A 6082-nucleotide genomic window follows, 5' to 3' on the forward strand; every position below is an offset into this window, starting at 1 on the left:
TTTATTTGTGTCATGAACATTTTATTCCACACTTTCTTCAAGGAGGGCAGAGTGCTTTGCATTGTTTCTTCTGTCATTTTTCAGGTGGGATTCAGAGCTATTTACACTGAAAAATATCAAAGTGAAATAATAGCATATGTATTTGAAAAAGAGAGCCATTTAAATTGAAGAATAGAACAAAAGTAGAAATCTAACTTATAAAACTTCATTAGGAGATTAGGTTATGTACGCTCTCCCCTCTGGGAAAAAAGGGGGTTGCTTCAAAATGCCCCAAATAGAGATCATTTCCCCATGTTTAATGCCCTCCAGGGATCAAAATGAAATGTTTCACAGAAGTTTTTTAATCTCTCAAAATTAACCAAAATGCTCATTAGGAGCAGAAACGTGAAAAAACATGTACTCGTGTCCCATAGAAGATGTTTGTTTTGGCCAGGGGGGGTGGTGTGTGACCAACAAATAGTTTCTTTTCAGGAGCAGGGGCAGATGTCCAAGGTAACCTCGATGCTAATGCAGTGTTCTTCCAGAGTGGCTTTCTCCTTCGTAATCATTCCCGAGTATTGGTTGACTACTGGTAAGTCAAATATCTGCCAAATACAGCAGCCTTCACTAGTCTGTAAATGTAAAGAGAACATGTGATTCTTTGGGAAAGGGAAGTTCTGACTCATGATATGACAATTCAGCCTCTTCCATGTAGAATCACAGAATCATGGAGTTGACAGAGACGACAAGAGACATCCAGTCCCAACTCCCTTCTGCCATGTAGGAACACATAAATCAAAGCAACCCCAACAGATGGCCATCCAAGCCTCAGCTTAAAAACCTCCAGAGGAGACTCCGCCACACTCTGAGGCCACATATTAGACTCCCAAACAGCTATTGTGGCCAATAAGTTCTTTCTAATGTAGAGTGGAATTTCTTTTCTTGCCATTTGAATCCATTGCTCCATTGTGTCCTAGGGCCCTTCCAGACAGGCCCTATATCCCAGACTCTGATCCCAGGTTTTCTGCTTTAAACTGGATTGTTTGAGTCTACACTGCCAGATATTCTGGGATAAATAGAAAACCTGGAATCAGATCCTGGCATATAGGGCCTGTCTGGAAGGGCACCAAGTCTTCAGAGCAGCAGAAAACAAGCTGTGACGTCCTTTCAAATATGTAAAGATGGCTATTATCCTGTCGCCGCTCAGCCTTCTCTTCCCCAAGCTTCTCCAAACATGCCCAGTTCCCTCAGCCATCCTTATAGGGCTTGGCTTCCATATCTTTGACCATGTAGCACTTCACATGCTAACTAAATGTAACTAACTAACAAGCCCCCCCCCCCCCTGATATTTCAGCAGAACAGGATCATGCAGAAGTTGACAATCTTTTAAGTATTGGGCCTAAACTGCATAGAACTTCAAAGGTAATTAAGCTGGGAGTCACTGCAGAGTGAATAAAAACTAAGTTACAGGCACTGAATAAACAGACCCTTTTGCTGAACATGGAAGTGTCCAATCCCTTTTCAAAGGTGGCTATATATACTGCACCCTGCTTATGTTTGATGGCAACCTATAAAGCAGAGATTATTCAGAAGTATGTTCTTCAGAGGATGTGGCCTATGGGTGTAATCATGGATGTGTAACAACAGCAATTATCAATAAATACTTTCTGATAGTAGCCAGCATGAAGTTGTGCTCATCTTGAACTCCAACTTGTCACTCTCTTGCTTCATAACTCTGGCAGGTGCAGAGTGCTTGCAAGTGAGGGATTTCTCTCACTGAGGTAAGAAGCTCCTGGCTTTCTTCACATGAGACGTGAATGCTTGTTGGAGGGTAAACGTGTCAATTGGTGTCCTCCTTGTCAAGAACAAATGTGCTTGAGCCCATGCAAATATATGGAAATTTTGCAATTGAACGTATGGCTTTCCAGATGATCTTGGTGCCTTGTTCCCACCATCCAGCAAGTGTAACTTATGATGAGAAATCATGAAAATTGCTCATTCATACAGTAAGATATTGCAGTTCGAATGCAGTAAGGCTAGAGCTCACAGGAGAGTTTCTTAAGTTGCTCCTGACACAAAAAACAAAAACAGAGAGTGTGCTGAATGACCCGCCTCACTTAATACCAGTGTCCTAGGACTATATTTACAGCACTTCCAGTTCTAGTTTAAGGTTGCACATGTAGTCTCTTTAGGACTGGGAACATTTCAGGAAGTCCCTCTTACATTAAAAGCTGATTGTAAGCCATTGTTTCATCAGATCAAAAATCAAACAGCCATGAAGGCCATGCAATTACATTTTACGTGATTGTGATTTATGTCCCAGTCCTAAAATTCACTGTAACGGCTAATCAGGATTTAACACCATGAACCATTATGTCAGCACTTTCCTTTGCAGACATTGGTTGCTCTTAAAATTGTTGAATGTGGGAAGAGTAGGGCAGGTTTTTTTAAAATATTGGTGAAATTGAAATATAATTTTTAAAGTACTGACCATTCCTGCATTGCATTGTACAAGTGTTGAAGAAAAATTTAAATGCTGAAGTCAATAGAAGCAAGTGTGAGGGTTCTTCAAAACGTTTCCGCACTTTTTCAAACTCTTGTTTAAGAATTTTTTTAAAAAACTAATCACATCACTTCTCTACATAGTCACCTTCCTTTGCAATGCATTTTTCCAGCATCATATCAACTTTTGAATGCCATCAGAGATGAGACAAGGAAACACACTTGTCTGAGATCATGTTTTCAGATGTAAGTGGGGCAGTAAGATATATCTAATAGCATATCATACCAATCTGCATTAATTCTACAGTGTAGACTCACCCAAAAATTTCATTTATAAATAAAAGGCATGTGTATATTTTAAATACTATTAAACACATATTTTAAAAACAAAACAAAAATGTTGAATACAGAGTACTATATGATCAGGATGCTGTGCTATACACAATACTATTGTGCTCTTGCAGTCTTTTCTGTAGAATAAAGAGGAGCAATAGAAGATAGTACAGATAATTATAAACAAAATGCCAGAGTCCACAAATCATCCCCAGCACATTTAGTCAGTAGATTCATATCATTCTGATCAATGCAATTAAAGTGCATTAAGTGAGTCTACACAATAACTATATAATGCAGTTTCAAACTGTGTTATATAGCAGTGAAGATAGGGCTTACATTTCCAAAGGGGTAGATGTGACAATCTTCTGCATTTGATGAAGCAGGAGAGCTTGTGCTGGGATAAATGTGTTAGAATCTCATATTAATTACTAATTAATCCCTATTAAAAAGTAATTCTTAACTAATATTGTCATTTCAGTCTATTATCTATATAAATAAAAGTGTAATGTTCATTTGTGGGATTAACATAACTAAAAAACCACTGGATGAATTGACACTAAATTTGGACATAATACACCCATCAGGCCGACAAGTGACCATCACTCATAAAAAATACTGAAAAACACAGCAGAAAGGACTTAAAAAGCCAAAAAAGCAAAAAGATGCTACAGCACATGCACAAAACGACTCCCCCTGGCAAACAAAACACACAATAGCATATCCACACTCTTCCGGACTACAGCTAGTATCCCCTAGACCAGGCCCTTAAAGAGAGAAGGATGGTCCAAATGCATTGCTTCCAGGTTGCAAGTTTTCTTCTCCTTGGATTTCCTTGAGAGCATCCCAGTCCCTGCATATTTCCAATTTCCTATTCCTGGACTGCATCTCCCAGCAATCCACCAGATAGATAAGATAGATAGATTAGATATAGATAGGTAGGTAGACAGATTGATCAGGAGGACTGCTGGTAGTCTTAGGCCAAGAAGAAAGGAAGAAAGGGGAGAAATTACAGGACAGGAGATTCCACCCGAATATTAGGAAGAACTTCCTGACTGTAAGAGCTGTTCAGCAGTGGAACTCTCTGTCTCGGAGTATAGAAGCTTTTAAAAAGAGTGGATGGCCATCTGTCAGGGGTACTTTGAATGTGCTTTTCCTGCATGGCAGGGGGTTAGGCTAGATGGCCCATGGGATCTCTTCCAACTGTATGAACCCTCAACTGTCTTTGCCAAAGGTCAGGAGTTTTGTTGTTTACTCTTTCAGTTGCTTCCTACTCTTCATGACCTCATGGACCAGCCCGTGCCTGACCTCCCTTTCAGCCGTGGTGACCCCCAAGCTCTTTCAAGGTTGAGTCAGTCACTTCAAGGATAACATCTATCCATCTTGCTCGGCCCCACTTCCTTTTTCCTTCAATTTTCCCCAGCATCATTATCTTCTCCAAGGTATCCTGTCTTATTATGCAGCTGGAGTACTTCCTCTTTGGGTTGCTGTGAGTTTTCCAGGCTGTATGGCCATGTTTCAGAAGCATTATCTCCTGACATTTCACCCACATCAATGGCAGGCATCCCCAAGGGTTGAGGGATATATTGAGGGAAAACTGGGCAAGTGGTGTTTATATATGTGTGGAGTGTCCAGGGTGGGGGGAAGAACTCTTGTCTGTTTGAGACAAATGTGAATGTTGCAACTGGTCACCTTGATTAGCATTGAATGGCCTTGCAGCAGCAAAGCCTGGCCACTTCTTGCCAGGGGGAATCCTTTGTTGGGAGGTGTTACTTCATCTTTGCTTTTCATATCCTTCCCTCTAGTGAGCAAGTTCTGGGAGGTGAAGTCCAAAAACACCTGAAGGACCAAAGGTTGGGAACCTCTTAAAAAGTCTCTCTATTTTAGTCCAACGCAAATGATTAATCGTTAACTCCTAATAATTATTAATAGAGATTAGCTGTAATTAATAACTAAGGCTCCTTCCACACAGCTGAATAAAATCCCACATTTTCTGCTTTGAACTGGGATATATGACAATGTGGACTCAAAGGCCCATCCACACAGCCTTATATCCCAGAATATCAAAGCAGAAAATCCCACATTATCTGAGTGTGGACACAGACAACCCAGATCAAAGCAGAGACTGCGGGATTATCTGCCTGGATATTTGGGATATAGGGCTGTGTGGAAGGGCCCAGAGTGTGGACACAGATAACCCAGTTCAAAGCAGCTATTGTGGGATTTTCTGCCTTGAGAGCCGTTCAGCAGTGGAACTCTCTGCCCCGGAGTGTGGTGGAGGCTCCTTCATTGGAAGCTTTTAAACAGAGGCTGGATGGCCATCTGTCAGGAGTGATTTAAATGCAATATTCCTGCTTCTTGGTGGGTTGGACTGGATGGCCCATGAGGTCTCTTCCAATTCTATGGTATTCTGGGATATATGGCTGTCAGAAAAGGCCCTTAAAGAGACTCTAAGGGCCCTTCCACACAGCCCTATATCCCAGAATATCAAGGCAGAAAATCCCACACTATTTGCTTTGAAATATCTGTGGTCCCTTCCACACAGCTGAATAAAATCCCACATTATCTGCTTTGAACTGGGATATATGGCTGTGTGGACTCATATAACCCAGATCAAAGCAGATATTGTGGGATTTACTACCTTTATATTCTGGGATATAGGGATGAGTGGAAGGGTCCTGAGAAAGAATAAGATATTCTGGATTACATGGTTAGACCACACCTGGAATATTGTGTCCAATTCTGGGCACCACAATTCAAGAGAGATGTTGACAAGCTGGAATGTGTCCAGAGGAGGGCGACTAAAATGATCAAGGGTCTGGAGAACAAGCCCTATGAGGAGCGGCTTAAGGAGCTGGGCATGTTTAGCCTGAAGAAGAGAAGGCTGAGAGGAGATATGATAGCCATGTATAAATATGTGAGAGGAAGCCACAGGGAGGAGGGAGCAAGCTTGTTTTCTGCTTCCTTGGAGACTAGGACACGGAACAATGGCTTCAAACCACAAGAGAGGAGATTCCATCTGAACATTAGGAAGAACTTCCTGACTGTGAGAGCCGTTCACCAGTGGAACTCTCTGCCCCGGAGTGTGGTGGAGGCTCCTTCTTTGGAAGCTTTTAAACAGAGGCTGGGTGGCCATCTGTTAGGGATGCTTTGAATGCAATATTCCTGCTTCTTGGCAGAACGAGGTTGGACTGGATGGCCCATGAGGTCTCTTCCAACTCTTTGATTCTATGATTCTACATGGTTGTGTGGAAGGGCTCTGAACCCT

The sequence above is a fragment of the Anolis sagrei genome, chromosome 2 (assembly GCF_037176765.1).
Source record: "Anolis sagrei isolate rAnoSag1 chromosome 2, rAnoSag1.mat, whole genome shotgun sequence".
In the NCBI taxonomy this organism is placed as follows: domain Eukaryota; kingdom Metazoa; phylum Chordata; class Lepidosauria; order Squamata; family Dactyloidae; genus Anolis; species Anolis sagrei.